Below are 23,062 nucleotides of genomic sequence, written 5' to 3' on the forward strand. Positions count from 1 at the left end.
CTTAACATGGAAAAGCACTAAGTGAAAAAGAACAGAATACAAAACCATATGTGTAGTATGATGATAACTGAAAAAAAAATGCATACAGACTGGGAAGAAATAGACTAAAATGTTAAAAATGGTTGACTTGGGGCAGAAAGATTAAATTTTTCCTAGGTTTTTACTTCCTTGTACTTTCCGAAACCTCCATAAACTTCTCTTCATTTTATTGTCTGAAAACAAACTTGCTATAAACTTTTACTCATTTTATGACTAGAAAAAATTAATTAGCGGAAGCGGAGAGGAAGAGATAAATTTTAGCCCCAATTCTGGTGATAATTGGACGCAAGAGCTTCAGCAAATCAACCACCCTCTTCATGACTTGATTTCCTCATTGGTTTGTTCATTTGTTCTCTCCTTCCTTCCAGAAATCTCTCTCGAGAACCTCACCTGCACCAGCTGGGAACCGGGGACCCACAAGTGAACCAGAATATAAACATATCAAAAATACATTTAACCGGGGCGCCTGGGTGGCTCAGTCGGTTAAGCGTCCGACTTCAGCTCAGGTCACGATCTCGCGGTCCGCAAGTTCGAGCCCCGCGTCGGGCTCTGGGCTGATGGCTCAGAGCCTGGAGCCTGTTTCCGATTCTGTGTCTCCCTCTCTCTCTGCCCCTCCCCCGTTCATGCTGTGTCTCTCTCTGTCTCAAAAATAAATAAATGTTAAAAAAAAATACATTTAACCTTGTTCATAATCAGAAAAATACCAATTAAAACTAAGCCGAGGTACCAAATCCTATCTCTCAAATTGGCAAAAACTCAAAAATTGGACAACGTCTTTCGCTGGCGAGACTGTGGGGAAACAGGCTCTCTCTTAGATCACCTGATGGGAATACTAAATAGTGCAAGCAGGGTGCTTGGGTGGCTTACTCGGTTAAGCGTCTGACTTTGGCTCAAGTCATGATCTCACAGTTCGTGGGTTCGAGACCCACGTCAGGCTCTGTGCTGACAGCTCAGAGCCTGGAACCTGCTTCGGATTCTGTGTCTCCGCCTCTCTCTCTGCCCCTCCTTGCTTGTGCTCGCTTTCTCAAAACATGAATAAATGTTTAAAAAATTTTTCAAAAAACTGCAAGCCCTACATGAAGAGGAATTTGGTAACTTCTAGCAAAAATATATGTGTGTTTACCCTTTGACTCAGCAAATCCACTTCTAAGAATCTATCCTCAAAGATACACTGGAGAGGTGCCTGGGCGGCTCAGTCGGTTAAGCATCTGACTTCAGCTCAGGTCATGATCTCGTGGTCCGTGGGTTCAAGCCCTGCATCAGGCCCTGTGCTAACAGCTCAGGGCCTGGAGCCTGCTTTGGATTCTGTGTCTCCTTCTCTCTCTGCCCCTCCTCTGCTCATGCTCTGTCTCTCTCCTTGTCAAAAATAAACATTAAAAAAAAAAAAACTAAAAAAAAAAGACACGCTGAAAAAATTAAACAAGATATACACGTATATCTATTCATGAAAGCACCATCATAAAAGTAAAACTCTAGGAACCACTCAAATGCCCATCACTAGGGGTGAGCTGACCGCACAATGGGTGGTTCTGCATCTAGAAAAGGGCAGGGGAGGATCACTCAGGTGATGACGTAACCTCTGGGGTATGATGCTAAGTGAAAAAGCAAAGTGGAATAAAATGCACATAGTACATTGTCACTTATCAAAGAAAGGGAAGGGAGTACGCAAACATTCATGTTTTCTTTAATTAAAACAAGCAGCTAACACAGAAAACATAAAATGTCAAAACTGTCTTTTATTGGATGACAGAGGAAAGGTGGTAAAGGGAATTAGGGCAGAAGCTAGACCTCTATGAATGGGCCTCATCTTCTAGCTTAACTTTATTTATTTATTTTTTCCAACGTTTATTTATTTTTGGGACAGAGAGAGACAGAGCATGAACGGGGGAGGGGCAGAGAGAGAGGGAGACACAGAATCGGAAACAGGCTCCAGGCTCTGAGCCATCAGCCCAGAGCCCGACGCGGGGCTCGAACTCCCGGACCGCGAGATCGTGACCTGGCTGAAGTCGGACGCTTAACCGACTGCGCCACCCAGGCGCCCTGTCTTCTAGCTTAACTTTAGAACCAGGTGAATGCTTTCCATAAAAATAGGACAAAACTGGGGTGCCTGGGTGGCTCAGTCGGCTAAGCATCCAACCCTTGATTCCAGCTCAGGTCATGATGTCATGGTGGTTGTGGGATCGAGGTTAAGATTCTCTCTCTCTGGGGTGCCTGGGTGGCACGGGTCATCATCTCAAAGTTTGTGAGTTGGAGCCCTGCACTGGGCTCTCTGCTGTCAGGATGGAGCCCGCCTTGGATCCCCTGTCCCGTCCCGCACCTTCTCTGCCCCTCTCTCTCATGCTCTCTCTCTCTCTCTCAAAAATAAATCAACATTAAAGGGGAGGTTCTCAACTAAAAAAAACTCTCTCTCTCTCTGTCTCTTGCCCTCCCTCTCCCCACCACTCCCACATACATACACATGTTCTCTCTCTCAAAACAAAAGGCAAAATTAAATCAAAACAAGTCAAAAGCAATCTCCCCAAATCAAAAGCAAAATGAAATAAATGAATCTGCATATTGAGTTGATGGCTTCACCATGCAGAATTGAATTCTTTCGAGTGATTTGGAAACCCCGTGCCCTGACTGCATCAGTAGCATGTATATTCTAAGGACAAAAGAACTTCAGACAAATCATCAAGTGTGTTCAGGCATCATATAGTTAGTCATACTACTGGTATTTTTTGTTCTGAGGTGTTTATCGTACGAAGAGAAAGTAAGAGGAAACAAATAAGTAATCTTGTGAATATTGTCAGAAGTGAAACTTTGTGGCATTAGAAACAAGGACATGCGAATATAAAGCCAAAAACCTAAACTAAAAGATCTATAGCCTTAGGTTTTCGTTCAAGTATCAGTATGAACTTTTGATGTATATTTTCTTAAGAAAAAGATATTTCCGGGTGCCTGGGTGCCTCAGTGGGACGAGCATCCGACTCTTGATTTCCGCCTAGGTCGTGATCTCGCGGTTTGTGAGATCAAGCCCCGCACGGGGCTGTGTGCTGACAGCTGGGAGCCTGCTTGGGATTCTCTCCCCCCCTCTTGACCCCTGTCCCGAGTGCTCTCCTTCTCTCTCTCTCTCTCTCTTAGAATAAATAAACAAACTTAAAAAAAGAAAGAAAGAAAGAAAAAAGTATTTCCTAGCTCTGTACGCTGAAGAGACCTAGATTAGTCGGTTAAGCATCCAGCTCTTGGTCTGGATGGCCATCCAAACAGCACTGAACACTCCTAGCATCCAGAGTCATGGTCTGTAAATACCATTTCCCACTAAAAGAACCACAGCCTCTTGGAGAACTCGCTGATTCCCTGTCTGGGCAGAAACTGCAGAAGGCAAACCTGAACATTTGTCATACTAGAAAGTCAGGGAGTTAATAAACACTCCTCAGGTCAGAAGGGCTCAGACACCCATTAAAGAGGTCCCCACTGGCCAGATGTGGGACACTTTGAGTGATGACAAGGATAATGACGAAATGGATTGAAATAGCAACTGTATTAGAAACTATGAGACAACCATGGTACAAAAAAAACCAAAAACTAAACTAAAAACAAACAAACAAACAAAATCCTTGTTGGACATCTTTGGAGAAGATGTTAGAGAACCAACTCGTTATTCTGAAAATTGATAAACATGGTGAAAGCATCCAATATTTATCCCACTTTTCCTAAATAAATTGTACCTCAGAGAACCCAGAGCCGATGAGGAAAGTTTCTTTCTATGGAAGTATTCTAGCTAGTAAATGAGAAGGATCGATAAAATTACAATATCATTGTTTTGCAAATCTCTAACCAAAGAGTGGGTCTAGGCAACGATCACCAAAGTCTTCTGAAAGGACAGACAGACAGACAACCAAACACTACGTGCCTTTGGGGGAAAGTACACACTCCTCCTATGAAGTCGGATCCAAATCTAATCAAATCCAAATCTAATCAAATCTAATCAAGCCTTTAGATCTAATTGCCAATTTGCAAGAAAGGGGAGGGATTGAAGACTATGTTAACACCACGGGGGATGCGGTGGGGAAAGTCCAGGACGGGGAAAACTACAGGGGACAAACAACCTGGTTTATTCAATAAATGAACGTGAGAAAAAAATAAGAGGGGGGGGGAGAAACCTATAAATTGAAAGAAGTTTAAGGGACCCAGCAACCAAGTGAAATGTACAGACCTTGTTTGGATCCTGAATTTCGAACAAACCAGCTTTAAAAGGCCATTTACAAGACAGTTGGGGAAGTGTAAACACTACTGGATATTGGATGAAAATAAAAAATTGTTGTAGAAACTTAAGTATGATCACGGTGTTCTGTTCACGCCTTTATCTTTCAGAAACGCACACTGCAGTATTTATGGATAAAATGGTTTGATGTTTTGGAATTGCTCTAAATAATCCAATAGGGGAGGAGTTGGGGGCTATCAGAGAAACCAGAGTGACCTTGAGTGGCTAAGGGTGGAAGCTGAGTGAAGAAGAGGCATTTTGTGTGTGTGAGTATTTTTGTGCATGCTTAGAGGTTTCCACAGTGAGATGTCCTTGCTGGGGAAGTGGAGAGGGAGACTTGGATCCGTTCCCTCCAAGGTGGAGATGGGGGCAGAGCCAGAGAGCTGACTCCCTAGGGGTGAACTTCGGCAGGAATGTGCCTGTAAAAGGAAGAGTTCTCAGTAGAGGGAATAGTGTGAGCGAGTGCAGGAAGGTTCCACCATCTGGGCGGGGGCAAATAATCTCAGCACTGAAGGAGCAAAGGGGCAAATCAGGGGAAGACGGAGGTGGGGGAAGCTCACGGAGATCGTCCACCCCGGAGAGATTTGCACCCCGCCTTATGCGTGCATCCTTCTTGCCCGAGAAGGGGTCATGAGCTCTCATTGGGCCTCACTGAAAATCCAGTTGTGTGATGTCAATGGCATTTCCTTTCAGAAAAAGGAAATGAGGTTAGCGAGCGAGCGTGTTACCAGGAAAGGAAAGTTAGTTGCGCCCCACCCTTTGCAGCCCCACGCTCCTCCCCCACTGCCCCCCACAGCACACTAGGCCCTTCTGCCTGGAGCTGGGGACAGGACCCAGAAATGTCATGGTTCACACAGTATGGGTGAGTGCAGACTTACGGTTTTGACTTCTGAGCAGGGCTAGGCCACCCCAAACAGAGTCAGCACCCTCTGCATCCCGTGGGCCCGGACGCAGGCCACACTGGGAGATGGAGGTCCCAGGGAGCCCCAGGGTCTCATTAACTGTCGGCGAGGCCCTAAAGATGAGCTCTTTGTATGTGAAGCAGCTGAGAATCAGGGAGGAGAAGGGACCTGGCCAGGATCACAGGGAAGCCAGGTGAGAACCCAGGTACAGGTCACGTGCATCTGGGGGCCGGGGGTCCCGTGAGGCCTGCCATGCCACAGGGCTTCCAGAACGCCCTGCTCCAGTTATAACTAGTAAGTGCCTTTATTAACCCAAACCGCTCCCTGACCCTCAGCTTTCGAACATCTGAATATTCCTTGAGATGCTGTTCCAAAGACAAAATGAAAACAAGTTTCAACGCATCGAATAAAATTGCTGTGTACTTCTGAACAGAAAGAAAAAAGTAACGCTAAATTGATAAGGTGATGTGTTCAGCAAACCAGTCTTTTGAAAGATCGATCACTTGGCAAATTGGCCATCAAGTGAATACACGTTAAAGGACTTGACCTAGAGCCCTCCCCACCCCTCCTCCCGACTGTGAGCCCTGCGAGGAGGGCCCAGACCCAGCTCTTCCCTCAGCCCGACATGCCTGGCCCAGGGCCTGGCACATTGGAGTCAGGCGTTGGTGAGTTCATTGCTGAGAAAACTAAAAACACGGCATTCTGGTGTTGGGCCTGAACGCCCGTGAGGTTTGAGGGGATGGGAGGCGGGTTAGCAGTGGTGGCCTTGGTCACCTCCCGACACAGTGAGGTAACAGGGTGGAAAAAACCCTCACCTCTGCTCTTATTGCAAAAGTCAACTTGGGTCATACTTTCCACTGTGCCCCCTGCAGGGAGGGCGTCTGGCTCACCCTCCCACACACCCAGGGGCTGGGGGTTTTCAGGTGAAGTGGAACTAGGTGTTTGCATCTTTGCAGGATCGCTCAGCGACAATGGAGCCCGAAAAGGCAGGGTGCACGCTTGGCGTGCAGTGTGGAGCTTAAACGCGTGCATGCCAGTGTGTGTGCATGTGTGTTTGCACACGCATGTGTGGACCGCAGGGATGTGTAGCTACGGATGCTTGTGTATCTGTGTTGTGTGTTGCCGTGTATGCCTATGTAGAAATGAAGCATAAATGTGCACTTACATTTGTATGGGAATGGGTGTGTTTGCATGAGCGTCCATTGATATATAAGCTTTCGTGGTGCAAGTATATTGAATATATGTATCTGTTTATCCGTGGAAGCGTATGCTGACTGGGTGTGTGTAAATATATATATATATACATGTATATATATGTATGTATGTTTGTGCACTTTTGTGCTTTTTTGCATAAATACATGCTGTGCCTGATGGTAATCCATATGAGTGTATGAGACATGCGTGTATGTTCGTGTAAGGCGTGTGTGTACTTTGGAGGTGCACCTTAATGTAGGAATACGGATAGGTGTGGCGTGTGTGCGTGGGTGCCCGGGGGAATAAGTGTTTTGTGTCTTTGTGCACACATGTGTGTGTAGATCTACAAATGTGTGTGTACAGGTGGATTCGTGCGTAATGTGTGCCTTGCACATGTGTGATATGCACAGTGTGCATGAGTGCATATAACTGCAGGTATGAGCGCATGCAAACATTCCCTTGTTGTCCTTTGCTTTGCTTTCCTTTCCTCTTGGGGGATTACGGGGCTTCTGAGTGGCTCTTTCAGGAGCATGGTTTCCTGGACCTGAGAAGTACCGATGTCAGAGGTCCCATGTGAGTGAGGAAGCAGACGGCCTGAGGCTTGGCCTCTGAGAAGCGGGCGGAGGCTCCCGGGGCTACTGTTGTGGACCAGGCTGGTGAGGGCGTTGGGACACATGGGGCCTCAGCACCCACTGTGTGCCCTGGGGAGTGTTCCTGCCACCCTGGGACTTCAGTCCACCCCTCAGTGGTTTTCTATGCTCCTTCCTTCCTTCCTTCCTTCCTTCCTTCCTTCCTTCCTCCCTTCTCTCTCTCTTTCTCTCTTTCATAGAGCCAACATAACATCTCACAAGGACCCCCTGTCCAGAAAACAGATGGGTAAGTGGAGACACATGGCTGAAGGCCAGGGTCAGGGAGGTGGGGAGAGCCTCATAGAACACAGTTCTAGTCGAAGCCTAGGTTGCCCCTGGGCCCGCTCTGTTTGCATTCCAGTTTACGATGTTGAAATCATACCCACGTCCATAATTCGGCTAGTCCTTATAAACTCGTTGCAGTGTGTTTGGGGAGGCTGGGAGCAGACTGGTGAAAAGGACCGGCCTGGTCGCGCTCCTGCTGCCTCTTCTATCTGAGCTGCTCCTGCCCCGCAGCGTCCCTCTCAGCTGGGGTTGGGTGAGATCCCCTGAGCTCCCAAGGTGAGCTGCTCTATCTGCATCAGGCCCATGGTAAGCAGCCCCAAAAGGGGGGCTTTTGTGCTTGTGATCGTCTCCATTTCCCAGATGAGGAAACACAGCCCTCCTACTTTGTTTGAATCGACCTGGAGATGCCAGAAAGGACAGAGGCCCATTCCGACCTCAGGTGCCCACCCTCCATCACCAGATGTGTTTTCTTGTTCTTCCGGCCTTGGCCAGACCGTGGTAAACCCCACATGTGGTTCTGTGGTTGCCTGCACAGAGCCACCGGGCGCCGGGGGCTCCCCCTTGGTGAGCTGCAGAATGCCCATTCCCCAGGCAGCCGCCACCCACTCTGGCCCACAGATGTGCGGGTCTTGTCTAAGGAGGGCTCCGGGTTCATTTATGACATGCCACAGGCTGTGCCAAGCTGGTGGGAGAGATTACTTTATTTCACTGGTTTGTTTTGAAATTCAGTGACATAGAGGTTATGACCCCATTGGACAGATATGGAAATTGAGGCTCAGAGATGTGAAGTAACCCGCCCAGGGTCAAAGGGCTTCCATGAGAACCCAAGTTGTTCTGATCCCAAAGCCCATGTTATTAGTCCCTCACCTTCTCACCCCTTCCTTACCTTGAGCCTGGGGACAGCTTGCGCAAGGGTAAGAGCAGGACGTTTGGAGCCACACTGACCTGACCTGGGTTCTATTCCAGCCTTGCCGATGACTCCTTGTAGCCTGGGTAGTCACCTCACCTCTTTCAACCTCTGTTCCCTTACCTGGTGAATGGGGGCCTCATTGACCATCAAGTAGGATCATAGTGGGGTGTGGACCGCTATGCCCAGGTAGGGCCCAGCATACAGTGAGTAAATGGCGGCTGGTGGTCTCCCCCCGCTCCCACCACTTAGGACCATGCTTCCAAAGTTGAGAAGTATCAGCTGAGCCTCTGGAGTTGTCTTCTCAGGTCAGGAAATTGGGACTAGTCGTGAGAGGTCAGAGGAGGAGGTCCCTGTGGCAGAGCATACCTTCCAAAACATGTGGCCTCAGGAAGATTTCCAATTCTACATACTGGAGCCTTGTCATTCTCCACCAAGAGATGTGGGTTATTGCCCCTCTTCTGACTGGGCAGAACTTTGTGACTGCCTCAGTGAACAGAATAGAGCAAAAGTGATACTACATTAACTTCCCAGGTTAAATCTTAAAATGTGATAAGGCTGCTATCTGTCTGTCTCTGTCTCTTTCTGGAATCCAGCAGCCATATTGTGAGGAAGCCCAAGCCACCCGGAGAGGCCACTGTAGGTGCTCTGGGCCAACAGCCTCCATTAAGGTCTCCACCTTAGGCCAGCTTCAGTGCTCAACATGTGCACAAACGACTCTCCAAATGATTCCTGCTCCTGACTGCAACCATCTCAGGTAATGTCAAGTGGGGCAGAGATGAACTATCCCCTCCATGCCCTGCCCAAATGCAGATTTGAGAACAAAATGAATGTCTTGTTTCAAGCACTTAGGTTTTAGATACGCAGCACTGAGTAACAGGAACAGCCTTCCCGCTTCCCCGGCAACCTGTGAGCCACCCCAGCCTGGTTTAAGTAAGCTCCTCCCCACACCCCACTCCCACCGCCGAGATGTCTCAGTGGAACCTGGAGTCAGTCCTCTGCCTACCACTGAGCCCAGCTCTGTCACTTGCAACTACGTGCCCCTGGGCGGGTCACCAGCCTCTGTGATGGGAATTATAACAGTACCTCCCAGGAGCCTGGGGATTAACGAAAAGTGCCTGGCACAGAGGGAGTGTTCCTTAGAAGGGTGCAGGTGTGTGAGGCTGGGGAGAAAGGACAAGACCCAAGACATGGCTCCAGTCTCTGACTTGGTCAAGGGAGAAGGGGAGGAGTGTGCTTCAGGGAGGCTGAAAAGGGGTCAGTTCTGATTGGTCATCAAGTGCGAGAAGCCCGGCTTCCTGCAGGGATGGGTCCCCAGGAGACGCTGCCCTCAGGTTGCTCCCAGATTGACCCAGAGGCAGGAAGAAGAGAAGTGAGGCTGGGCAGGCTTGCCAGAATCTGGTCAAGGGTGATTGACAGGGGCGGGGGGGGGGGGAGGCAGCGGAGGGCACAGGGGGCAGGATCCGGGTCAAGGAGGACAGACCGGGAAACCCCACCAGAACCAGGTGGACTCAGTTACATCTGCGCAAACATGGTTTCGGAGGCTTCTCAGAAACCGAAGGCACCCTCCGTCCCCCAACTGGGGCCAGCCAGCTCTATCTAGAGAGATAAAGTCATTGCGGAGGCTCCCAGACCAGAGACATCCTTATCAGCCGCTGTCGTCTGGGGTACTCCGGAATGTAAACATGCCTGCCACACAGTCCTGTGATGAGCCAGCCCCGGGGATGACACAAAGCAGAAGCGTGGGGGAGGGGGGGGGCAGCCCTTGTCCCCCTCCCCCATTCCCTGCCTGCAACTCTGCCTGCAGGGGAGAAGGGAATCCCAGCCTGGGGGTCCTTTAATGCCCTGTGCCCTGCTGAGCCATTGGCTCCAATCAACGCCTTGAAATCACACAGCCCTTAAAGCAACCTTGTGAACGTATCCATTTCCAAGAGGAGGAAGCCGGGGCACAGGGAGGTGACAGCGTTTTCACAACTTGCCAGGGCTGGGATTCAAGCCCCAGAGGCCTCGCTCTGTAGAGTGTGGTGGAAGCTGTGATCAGGGGGTCAAAGCACAAATAGTCCCGGCTGGCTGAGATGGAGTGAGATGGAAAGGGGTCAGCCCAGTGTGCGTGCATCGCAAGGCTCAGGCCCCTTCCCCACCACCTGCTCCCAGGCCCCCGCTGGCCCCATCGTGCTGGAACCTGTGGCTTGGGGCTCCCGGGTTGAAGAGTCCCCTTTATGATGTGCTCCCAGGACCCAGAGGTGCCAACATCAGGCAGCAGGAGCAGGGAAAGGGCATGGGCATGGGGTTTGGGGTCAGACAGATGGCTCTGCTCCAATCTGGTAGAATGACACTCAGGGGGGCTGCTCATCCCTGTGCCTCATTTTCCCCATCTGTAAAACAAGGTGCCGCCTAAATGCTCTTCCAGGGCCCCGGGCTCATTCTAGACTGTGTGAACCCGAGTAACAGTGACTGCACCAGCAGAAATGCAAGCAAGAGGCCGTCTGCCCATCTTCCTGGGGGAGGAGGCATTAAGCAGGAACCTGAAATAAATCCTTTCCTCTCCCCTCCCTCCTGCCTGCCTCCCTTGCTTTCCCTTCCCCACCCCAGCCCAATAAGATCTGGTCCCTGGGCTGAGAGGCTCCCAGGCTGGGCAGAGGGCTGTAAGTTTTGAGTCACAGGGGCTCAGATCAAGGTCTGTACAGGATACAGTGGGATAGGGTCCTAGAGTGAGGGAGGGGTCAAGACTCTTTGTGGGGAAATCTTTGGGGACATGATGCTTGAAGAATGGGTGGGTGTTTGCCAGGCAGACTAGCGGAGAAGAAAGCCTTGGGTAGGGCGAGCTGGGGGCCAAGGTCTGGAGGCGGGAGCTCAGGTGGGAGTCTGTCTCCAACGAGGATAGACGGCTGGAGTACAGGGGCTCGCCACGTCAGCAGGAACCAGCGGAACATGAGGAAGGGCCTTGAACACCAGGCTAGGGAGCCTGGGCTTTCCCCTGAGGGTGCTGGGGAGTCATGGGATGGTTTTGAGGAGAGGAGGAGCATGATCAGAACAGTGTGTCCCAAATGTGTCTCTGGCTCCCAGGAGGAGGTTGGACCAGAGCGGGCAGATGAGGGGGAGGCTCGGAGGGCACTAGGGATGCAGGCAAGAGAGAAGGAGACTGGAACCCTGTCGAGGGCAGGGGTTGTTTCAGAGATGAAGGGGAGTCAGGGGAAGGTGGCCCCAGGTGTGTGGCTGGCTTGGGCACCGTGTGGGTGATGGTGTCCATCACCAACGGAGACTAGAGAGTGGGGAGTGGTGCCAGGGCCCAGAGACAGGTTCTGTGTGGGACACACAAAGCGCTGTTATATGGTGGCCAGATCCTGGGCTCGGGGCCTGACCCTAGGAATGCAGGCCCCGCGTCAGGCACCGAACGGGGAGGAGGGGTCGGGGAGAGGGTGGGAAAGGCCATCGCAGGGGAGTGTAAGGTGGGGTGACTAGGACTAGAAATGGGACACTGGGAAGAGGCCCCAGGTGTCTTCCTCTCCAGGGTCTGGGGAGGAGGCCTCAGGGGTCAGGACAACAGAAACGTTGGGAGCAGCCTGGGTCACTCGGCCCATCTTTCCATCCACGGGGGGGACCTATCCCTCTAATCACGGATCAGCTTTATGGGCTCCCGTTCTGTGCACGCAGTGTGACGTTTAGATTAGAAGGCCTCCAAGCCCCTTCCCCTTCTGACTTTTTCCAGCTTGTCTTCCTCTGCCCCTGACTGACTGGGAGGCATTATGCAAGGCTTCCCCGACTCCAGGCCCCAGCTGCCTCTAATCCAGAGCCTGTATTAGACAGGCATGCTCTCTAAGGTTGCACACAGGGCCTCAGTGTTTGTTCAAAGAGCAAGCCAGCAGATTCCAGCTGCCGAAGCCCCAGACTCTGCTCATCCCCGGGAGTCCACGCTCAGCTCTGCCTCGCAGGACAGTTGGCCTCCCCCCTGCCCTCAATTAGTCAGCTCCTAGGACATGGACACAGCCTGTCCGCTCCCAGCTCTCCCACTCCCTGACCCCCCCCCCACCCCCACCCCAACCCCGATGCCCTGGAGCTGGGGAGGACCAGCGTGCAGGCCGGAGACTTTCTCTCCAATCTCAGGATGAGAGCCAGCTCCTCAGAAAAACCCATGGTCCCCAGAGCGGGGGTGCGGCAGCCTTGCCGACTGTCTGCGGACCCTGGAATTCAGAAAGAAGGCAGCTGGCGGCAGATAGACAACGACCTTTGTCTGCGTTTTTAAACTTTTTTTTTTTTTTTTTTTTTTTTTTTTGCAAAGCACTGGACGCCATCACATGGACGCCCCTGGCCACAGCCCTCTCAGGAGGGTAGACCGGGAAGAGCTGTCACTATACAGATGCAGAAACTGGGGCTCTGAGAGAGAGGAAGGAAGAGGAAAGAAGAGGAAAAAGTAGCCCAAAGAAAGCCCCACAGCAGTCGCAGAGCTGGGACATAAACCTTGGCTCTGCCACAAAGCCCATCATCCACAGAGACTTCTGACTCGGATGATTCCCACACTTCCTCCAGAATGCACAACCTATCCTAGGGTCCCCCAGGCAGACGGAAGATGTCAGGAGGAGGGAAGTGCAGGATAGCCTGAGCCTGATGAACTACATGCCAGAATGCCATCACCTGCACCATTGTGGGAGCTGCATTCCTCTGTCTCTACGTGGACCTGAGGTTGTGCCATAGTCCCCAAGACCCTGGGCAACCTAGCCCAGCTGGCCCTCCGGCCTTTTCTCCTCCCTCTTCCCCCTTTGCCCTATGAGCTCCTGTCACTTGGTCTTTCTTGCTTTCTTCAACATACCAGGCTTCCAGCCACAGGGCCTTTGCATATACAGTCCCCTTACTTTAGAAGACGTGCCCCAAGCCCCAGCCCCTTCCATGTCCACAGTTAATGCCTCTTCATCCTTCCTTCTTTTTAAAATAACAGCTTTATTGACATATAATTCATATGTCATATAGTTGACCTATTTAAAACATGTGATTCAATGGTTTTTAGTATGTCCACAGATCTGGGTAATCATCACCACGATCAGTTCTAGGACATTTGCATCACCGTCTAAAACCCTGTACTCATTTACCAGTCACTGCCCCCCAACTCCCACACACGCACCATTTGGCAACCCCTAATCTACTTTCTGTGTCTACAGATTTGCCTATTCTGGACGTTTCCTATAAATGGAGTCTTACATTTTGGTGACTGGCTTCTTTCACTTGGCATGAGGTTTTCAAGATTCGTCTATATCGTAGTAGATGATGCACCTCGTCCTCTTTTTACGGCTGAATGATATTCCCTCACATGGATGATACCACATTTTATTTATACATTCATAAATTGAGGGACATTTGGGTTGTTTCCACATTTTAGCCATTATGAGTAATGCTGTTATGAACATCCATGTGCAAATTTTCGTGCGGACATATGTTTTTATTTCTCTTGCGTGTACTCCTAGGAGTAGAATTCCTAGATCATATGGCAACTCTAGGTTTAATCGTTTGAGGAACAGCCGGATTGTTTTGCACAGAGGCTGCTTCGTTTTCCAGTACAACTAGCAGGGTATTAGGGTTCCAATTTCTCCACATACTCATCAATGCTTTTTATTACGTCTTTTTGTAAATATATATACAGCCATTGTAGTGCCTGTGAAGCAATATCTCACTGCGGCTTGGAGTGCGTTTCTCTGATGACTAATGACATCAGAGCATATTTTCATGTGCTTGTTGGCCCTGTGTGTACCTGTTTTGGAGAAATGTCTATCCAGATCCTTTGTCTATGTTCACATTTGTCTTATTACTGAATTATGAGAATTTCATATATATTTCAGATATATGATTTGCAAAAAGATTTCCCCATTCTTGATAGTGTTCTCTGAAGCATAAAAGTATTTAATCTTGATCCCGTCCAATGTTTCTAATTTCCTTTCTGTTGCCTATGCTTTTGACGTGATATCCAAGAAATTATTGCCTAATCTAAGGTCACAAGGATTTACAACTATTTTCTTCTAAGAGGTTTAGTCTTTACATTGAGGTTGCCGATCCATTTTAAGGTAATTTTTGTGTATGGTGTGAGATAGGGGATCAACTTCATTCCTCCGCACGTGGATATCCAGCTGCCCCAGCACCGTTCGTTGAAAAGGCCATCCTCCCTCTTAGGGAATGGTCTTGGCATCACTGTGAAAAATCAATTGTCTGTTGGGGCGGCTGGGTGGCTCAGTCGGTTAAGCCTCCAACTCTTGGTTTCGGCTCAGGTCGTGATCTCACGGTTTGTGGCTTCGAGCCCCGCGTTGGGCTCTGTGCTGACAGTGTGGAGCCTGTTTAGAATTCTCTCTTTCTCTCTCTGTTCCTCCCTTGCTTGTGCTCTCTCTCTCTCAAAATAAACTTAAAAAAAAAACCCCAATAGTCTCTCAATGTCATCCTTCCATCTTAACTCAAGCATCACTTCCTCAGGGAAGCTTCTGTTGACAGTGCTCCCCACCCAACCTCAGCTTAGCCGGGTTCCCCTGTCTATAGGGGAAACACATAGGTTTTTTATATAGGTTATTTATATACCCGTGTAACGTAGTAGTCCTGAGCACAAACTCTGGAGACAGATAGGTAGGGTTCAAATCCCAGCTCTGTCACGTCCTAGCTGCCTGGTGTATCGTTTTATCTCTCATACCTCAATTTCCTCATCTGTGAATGGGGGATTTACTAACCTCAGAAGGCTGTCATGAGAGTTGATATGTGTAGATTGCATGACAGGCTACATAAGGTTACATGTATGAGCTCTTTATTTATTTATTTATTTTTTTTTTAAAGTGTTATTTGTGTTTGAGAGACAGAGCGTGAGTGGGGGAGGGGCAGACAGAGACGGAGACACAGAATCCGAAGCAAGCTCCAGGCTCCGAGCGGTCAGCACAGAGCCCGACGCGGGGCTCGAACTCACGGACTGCGAGATCATGACCTGAGCGGAAGCCGGACGCCCAACCGACCGAGCCACCCACGTGCCCCCCATGTATGAGCTCTTATTGATCACTGTCATCTCCTCAGACCTTAAACACCTCGACGGCAGGAGCCCTGTCTGTTGTGGCTTCCACGGAATCCTCATGGTCGGCACCAAGCCTGGCCCAGAGCGGGCATTCTGGCCGTGTGACTTCTCTGGAACTCAGCTCGTTCCTTCCCTTCCTCTGTTGGCATGCGGCACTTTCTCTTTGCTTGAAATAAGAGGAAGCTCATATATAACACACATAAAGGGAACTGCACACCCGAGGTCCCCCAGAGCCTATAGGACACGGTGTGAAAATCACCGTCCGGGATGTGCTCCTACGTGCCTCCCCGGCTCGGCTCAGAGCAGCCGTGATTCAGAGGCAGCTGATGTCTGAGGCTCTTAATTCAGCCCAAATGCTGGAGGTCTGCGTCTTGCGGCCTGGGGGAGGCGGAGGGCTACATTCCAAAGGGGAAAGCTCTTTCTTCCTTCAACCCACAGGAGAGGAGTCATGTGCCCTGAGGTTGTCCTAGCACCGATAAGCACGTCCTTGCTCTCATGCAGCTCCCTGACCCAGACCTGGAATGGCCTGGCCTCCGGGGCCGCCTTCTCTTGTCTGCCCTTCCACCCTGATCTCAGACTCGGCTCCCTTCCAAGGGAGGCTCGCTGTGCTCCTGCCCAAGTCACCTACACACCCTCATTTTACCAGGGAGACAATCCCCGGGAGGCCCAGAGTCATGGCACAGCAAATAGGCGGCAGAGCAAAGATCCGAACCGCAGGCTCCTGACTCTCCCTTCGATAACTGCCTCCAGTGTACCAGTGGGGTGCCACCATCCATGTGACCACAGGGGAGGGACCAGTCTGGGAGCTGCTGGGGGCTAGGCCAGCTCTGTGGCCTTTGGGAGGAGGGAGAGCCCCAAGAAAGGCCCCTCCAAGGCAGATCCCCTAGCAAGAGGCCTAATGCTTCTCCTAGGCAGAGGTCCTGAGCCACAGTGGGAGGGAAGGTCCCCACTTGCTAGGCTGGGAATGCGAGTTATGGAGCTGGGAAGATCCGTGGGGTCACCTCCAACCTCTCTGACCTTTGGTCTCCCCTCACCCCACAGCATGAGGGTACTAGGACCCACATAGCTGGGTTGCTGTAAGCGTGAAATGAGCAAGGACGTCACCCTCCGAGCCCTGTGTGAACACAGCTGTCACACACTGTCCCTAACGCTGGGCAAGCTGTCAGCTGGGCCCCACAGGACTTGCCTAGTCCCTGTGTGGAGCAGGTCCAGGCTCATGAAGAGGGGACAACGGACTTCCATATTTCTCTCAGGTCTTTGAGTTCACTGAGGATATTTTGTTTTAGGAACTATTATTTCTACCAGAAAAAAAAAAAAAGGGCACTGCTCCCACCGCACTCGCCGAGTTGGAGCTCCTATTTGAAGTTTTTAAAGGGATGCGTACAGGGATGCCTGGGTGGCTCAGTGGGTTAAGTGTCCGACTCTTGACATCGGCTCAGGTCATGATCTCACAGCGGTCGTGAGACGGAGCCCTGTGTCGGAGCGTGGAGCCTGCTTGGGATTCTCTCTCTCCCTCTGCCTCTCTCCTGCTCATGCTCTCTCTCTCTCTCTCTCTTTCAATTTAAATAAATCAACTTGAAAAAATGTGCTAAAGTGCCACCTACAAGGTGCTGAGGAAAAGCTCCCCTCCAGTTGGGGGAGGCTGGGCACGCTTCCTGGTGGCAGTGGCTGGGCTCAGCAGCCCCGAGAAAACAAGCAGAGGAAACAGCCCGAGCAACTAGGAACCAAAGCAGAAAGAAACAAGTGGGACTACATCCAACTAAAAAGCTTCTGCACAGCAAAGGAAACCATCAACAAAATGAAAGGAAAACCCTGAGCTCCGTCAGTGGAGCGTGCAACCCTTGATCTCAGGGTTATGAGTTCAAGCCCCACATTGGGTGTGGAGATTACTTAAAAATAAAATCTTAAAAAAAACAAAAAGAAAGAAAGAAAGGGAAACCTATTGAATGGGAGAAAATATTTGCAAGTCATATACCTGATAAAGGACTTAGTATCCAAAATATATAAAGAACTCATGCCACTCAGTAGTAAAAAACCCAAACAATTCGGTTTAAAAAAAATGGGCCGATCTGAAGAGATATGTTCCAGAGAAGGCTCACAGATGGCCAACAAGCACATGAAAAGATGTTCTGCATCACTAATCATCAGGGAAATGCAAATCAAAGCCACAATGAGATGCCACCTCACACCTGTCAGAATAGCTGTCATCAAAAAGACAAAAAATAGGGGCGCCTGGGTGGCTCAGTCGGTTAAGCAGCCGACTTCGGCTCAGGTCATGATCTCGCGGTCCGTGAGTTCGAGCCCCGCGTCGGGCTCTGTGCTGACAGCTCGGAGCCTGGAACCTGTTCCAGATTCTGTGTCTCCCTCTCTCTGCCCCTCCCCCGTTCATGCTCTGTCTCTGTCTCAAAAATAAATAAACGTTAAAAAAAAAAAAAAAAAGACAAAAAATGACAAGTGCTGGTGAGGATGTGGAGAAAAGGGAGCCCTCGTGCCCTGTGGGTGGGAATGTCAACTGGTGCAGCCACTGTGGAAGACAGGACGGAGAGCCCTCAAAAAATTAAAAATAAAAGTTAAAAATAGAACTGCCATATGATCTAGCAATTCTGCCTCTGGGTATTTACCCAATGAAAACAAAAGCACTAACTTGAAAAAATACATGTAACCCTGCGGTTCACTGCAGCATTATTTTCAATTGCTAAGATATGGAAACAACCAAAGTGTCTATCAATGGATGAATGGATAAAAAAAGTTTGGTATATATACATATATATATGTATATGTATATACACACACACATATATTCATTATGTATACATATATACATATACATATATACATGTATACACATATATACATATATACATATATACATATATATACATATATACATATATATTCATTATATATGTATATATATAATGAAATATTATTCAGCGATAAAAAAGAATGAAATCTTACCATTGAGGACAACATGGATGGATCTAGAGGGTATTATGCTAAGTGAAATAAGCCAGAGAGAGAAAGACAAATACTGTATAATCTCTCTTATATGTGCAATCTTTAAAAAAAAAATGATAATTAGAAAAATCCAAGGTCATAGATACAGAAAACAGACCGGTGGTTGCCAGAGGCAGAGGGTGAGAGGGGGTAAAAAAAAATGGGCGAACCTTTCTGTAGAAAGAGCGTGGCAGCAGGAAACCACAGGGCCCGCTGAGATGGAAGCCTTGGGGCGGGGAGATTCACGGAGGGGAGTCCAGGAAGAAGGTAGGGGTGAGGATGCGGCTGGGGGTTGTTGGGGAGCTCAGGTGACCTGCTCTGAGTCATCGGCAGGATTCTAACTGGGGCCTGTCTGCCTTCCCAGTGCTCGGGGGCCGCTTGTGGGAAGGGCCCCTGGATCTATTCTCGGAGCTCCCAGGGGATGGGGAGGGCCTCGTGATTCAGGTCTGCGCTGCTGTTGACACGCTTCCTGACATCATGTTGAGGGGCATGTTCCTGGAGGGCGTGGCTTCCCACTGCCCACCCCCGCAGCTCCTCAGCCCACAGGGGGATCAAGGGAAGTGGGGTTTGACCCGTGCCCAAATTATTCATCAAACAGCCTAAAAAGGCCAACAAGAGACGCCCACGTTAATAATAAAAATAATTCCTTAAATGTGATCAGAAGCATGGGAGCTAACTCTGCCGTCACATGCCTTCCTGTGAGGTCACTCTCACCACCCTCCTTCCACAGATGAGGAAACTGAGACTCAGGGAGGGAAGTGGCTCCACCGAGGCCAGTCATTCGGAGACTGTGCCCCTAGGGGCAACTGTGTGTGTGCTGTGGGGGGAGGTTTGGACACAGCAGGGAAGGGGCCACTGCCTGGGGACATTAATCCAGTCTTGGGAGGGGTGACTGGGCCCCGGGTCGCTCATTGCCTTCATCACAGGCCCTGTAGCAGGAATGGTGGACTGGAACAGCATTCTCAGTAATGTGGGAGTGAGGAGACCCAGGTGGCCCTGACAAAGCTCAGTGTGATGTGGGGGCTTGCTGGGGTGGGATGAGGGAGATGGGCTCTGAGGGGGTGATGGGGGCAGGTCTCCTGGGCAACCTGCTGGCAGGCTATGGGGAGACTGAGGCCCGGGAAAAGGGGAACTGTCTATTCCAGGCTGGACTAGAATACAGCGGCCCAGATCTGAAGCCGTCCTCATGCAGAGTCCTGAAATGCAGGGACCCGGCTTCATCACTGGTGTAAGGGCAGCAACGTCCCAAGGGGACGGCTTCAGGGGCTGAGGCCTATTTGGAAGGACATGTCCTAGCTGTACTGGTGCCACCTCTGATATCACATCTCACATGGTACACAGGGACCCTCCTCCCTACCCGAGGCGAGGCCTGATTTGCCTGCTGGCTGAGCACAGTTTGTTAATTGAATGATTTCGGAACCCCGATCCCTGCTGGACTCACCTCTCTCTCCTTTGGCCAGCTGCTCTTCTCCTGGTCTGGTAACAAGGCCCGACAATGGTCTGTCATTGGGCCATTCCCAGGAGTGTCCAGATTTGGCCTGCCGGCCTGCCAGGGTCAGAGGGGACCTTCCTGTGTGGCTCTGACTAACAAGCCCTTGGCTCTGTGAAGCATCACAACACAGCCTGTTGCCAGGGCGACCTCCAGACCCAGCGGCCTGGGACACGGGGCTTTGGCCACCCCCCCACTGGCTGCTGGCATGAGGACGTACATTGTGAGCTCTCTTTGGCTCAGACGGGCTGTGCAGGAGAATAAGGCTGGAGGACGCGGTGTCTGGGCCTTCGGGGCCAGCTAGCCTGGACGGACCTCGTCACAGGGACCAGGTCCTGGGCAACAGCATGGTTACCTCCCAAGCTCTCCCCGCCCCATCCCATCTATTACCAAAGTGTGCACTCCTGCCTTGTCCAGAACTTCTGGCATTCTCCCCTCCCTACGCCTCCCTGCCCTCAGCCCCAGGCCCAGGTCAGGCTCCCTCCTGAGTCAGCCAGGACCAAAGCTCAGTCTTCCCTCGAGACTCCAGGCCTCAAGACTCCAACGTGGCCTCGAATGGATCCCGTCCCTCCCTCTGGAAACACTCCCTAGCGTCCTGGTCATTCTCAGCCACGGCTGAATCTCGGCCTCCCACTAGGAAAAGCAAAGTTCGTGCAAACTAACCAACATATGCATATATTTATTTATAAATTATATGCATAACCCACATACAAATATAGAGGATGAATTATAAAACCCATTACCAAAAAATAGAAACTAACAAAACAAGATTAAATAATACTGTTTTATGGTTTGTTTTCATTTTATGTAATGGTTTAAAAGAAAGCTTCTTAGGGCACCTGGGTGGCTCAGTCCGTTGAGCTTCTGACTCTTGATATTGGCTCGGGTCCTGATTTCCCGGTCGTGAGATCAAGCCCCGAGTCGGGTTCTGTGCTGAGCATGGATCCCGCTTGGGATTCTCTCTCTCCCTCTTTCTCTGCCCCTTCCCTGCTCACATGCTCTCTCTCTCTCAAAAGTAAATAAATAAACATTTTTTTTTTTAAAAGCTTCTTGCTCTATATTATTACCAAAAATTCTGGTTACATGTGTCTTATTTTTATGTATTTATTTTAAGATTTTTTTAAAAATAATTTTAATTCTTAAAAAAAATTTTGATTTTACACTCAAATGTGGAGCTTGAACTCACGACCCCAGGATCAAGAGTCACACGCTCCACCGACTAAGATAGCTGGGTGCCCCAAATGTATTTCATCTTTAAATAAAATCTTTGTTAGGGATTCCTGGGTGCCTCAGTTGGGTCAAGTGTGTCTGACTCTTGATTTCGGCTGAGGTCATGATCTCACGGTTTGTGGGTTCGAGCCCTGCATCGGGCTCTGCGATGACACCATGGAGCCTACTTGGGATTCTCTCTCTCTCTCTCTCTGCCCTTCCCCTGTTCCATCTCTATGTTTCACACATGAAATAAATAAATAAACATGACAAAAAATTTTTTTAATCTTAGTTTAATGTTGTGATCCATTCATTTAAGAATCTGGTACTAAACTCACATTTGTCCACTTGGTTCAATGCTTGTTATGGCTGAAGAAAACACCTCCCAAGAGCGGGAGCTCCACAGGGAAGAAGTGTGTGGTTGGCTGCACTGGCTAAATTGTAAGTGCAGTTTTCAATTTGGTGCAGAAGTTTTTTGCTGAAATTTGGCTTAACGATGTCATTTAATGCAAACCAGCCAGAAGGTGTTATTTTTTTTTTCAGTATTTTTGACAAGTGAATTCAGAATTTAGAAAATTTTAAAACAAGTTGAAAAGTTTTATTCCCCCGTTTTTAAATGCATACATACGATAGACGGGTGATACTCTGAGAACCACTCCGTCAACAACATCATTCCAGAATACCTGTCAGCAAAGTGCTGCCTCTCCAGCACATTTCTCTCCAAAAGGGGTCACCTCACTCGGTCTTAAAACCACATCTTTACCTGTGGTACTATGTATTTTTTTTAGTATCTGCTGGATAACATATCTTGCTGTCACAGAAAGGCCCAGCACATTTGGATCGTTTGTCCTTTCTTTTTTTTTTTTTATTTTTTTAAAAATTTTTTTTTCAACGTTTTTTATTTATTTTTGGGACAGAGAGAGACAGAGCATGAACGGGGGAGGGGCAGAGAGAGAGGGAGACACAGAATCGGAAACAGGCTCCAGGCTCCGAGCCATCAGCCCAGAGCCCGACGCGGGGCTCGAACTCACGGACCGCGAGATCGTGACCTGGCTGAAGTCGGACGGATGCTTAACCGACTGCGCCACCCAGGCGCCCCGACGTTTGTCTTTTCTTAACAGGCAAAAGTAAAACTCATCTTTAAGGTGGGATGAAGTATTTTGCTATGAAACAACCAGGAAATGTCTGTATGGTACAAAAGATTTTTGTGACCCCTGCCTTTGTCAATAGTAAGCTTTGTAAAAGATTCTATAATGTAAAGGCTTTGCCTTTATAATATTAAGTGCCTGGATGACTCCTGTGGCAGGTTGACTAGAACCATCACTGGAGATGGGGGTGCCATTGTCAGCCAAGCCCACACAGTGGACTCCATGCTGCTTTTTCACAGCAGACCTGGGATATGGAACACGTGACCTATCACACCGCAGGCAACACGAGGGCACAGATGTCAGGCTATTTATTATTAGTAGAACTTAAACTTTTTTTTCCTTTTTACAAAAAAGGTAAAAATACGTTTACAGAAAAGCTCTAGAATGTTCTTTCTACATGAATGGAGCACCTCGTGCACCCCATTTTGGACCTCTATGGCTGTACAATAGGGCCCTTGGCCATGTTCACAGCACCTCAGGAGCTGTTTCAGTCTTCCTCACATCTTGATTCAATATTCCTGAGTACGCAGCACATTTTTGTGTCTTTCTCATACAAGGCATTTTATCTCATATGCCCATCCCCAAGGGACTGGCTTAAAAGTCTATCCATTCTTCAAGAGCCACCCCCAGGCTACCCATCCATAGAGTCTGATTCCCAGGCCAGAGTTGTTTATTCAACTATTCAACAAAGGCTTATTAAACACCTACTACGTGCCAGATACTGATCTATAGGCTGCTGGGTATATAACAGTGAACCGAACAGACAAAAATCCCTCGCTCTGGGAGCTCACATCCTAGTGGGGTAGGTACTGATGTTCTAAGGTCAGTCCTTATTCCACTTACTCACAGCCGGTTGGCCATTTACAAGTTGGTCTCCCCCAGGAAAACATTTGTTCCTAACAGTAGGGACCTCTGAGCGCGAGATCAAGCCCAGGTCCTAGCCCAGATCAGAGGGCTGATAGATACGGCTGGAATTAATGACTAATG

At 49.4% G+C, this 23,062-nt stretch overlaps 2 long non-coding RNA genes across 2 annotated transcripts; one reads left to right on the forward strand and one right to left on the reverse strand.

Annotated features, from left to right (window-relative positions):
• The first annotated feature begins 5,036 nt into the window (after positions 1 to 5,036).
• On the forward strand, positions 5,037 to 13,402 carry LOC123601130. Its single transcript, XR_006713982.1, has 3 exons — positions 5,037 to 5,147; positions 8,799 to 8,959; positions 12,482 to 13,402. It is a non-coding gene; the product is annotated as an uncharacterized LOC123601130 (long non-coding RNA).
• An 868-nt stretch (positions 13,403 to 14,270) lies between these two features.
• On the reverse strand, positions 14,271 to 20,427 carry LOC123601131. The gene is made up of 3 exons (XR_006713983.1): positions 19,671 to 20,427; positions 15,237 to 15,398; positions 14,271 to 14,376 (listed from the first exon to the last, which is right to left on the reverse strand). It is a non-coding gene; the product is annotated as an uncharacterized LOC123601131 (long non-coding RNA).
• Positions 20,428 to 23,062: the final 2,635 nt, after the last annotated feature.

The sequence above is a fragment of the Leopardus geoffroyi genome, chromosome D1 (genome assembly GCF_018350155.1).
Source record: "Leopardus geoffroyi isolate Oge1 chromosome D1, O.geoffroyi_Oge1_pat1.0, whole genome shotgun sequence".
Classification (NCBI taxonomy): Eukaryota; Metazoa; Chordata; class Mammalia; order Carnivora; family Felidae; genus Leopardus; species Leopardus geoffroyi.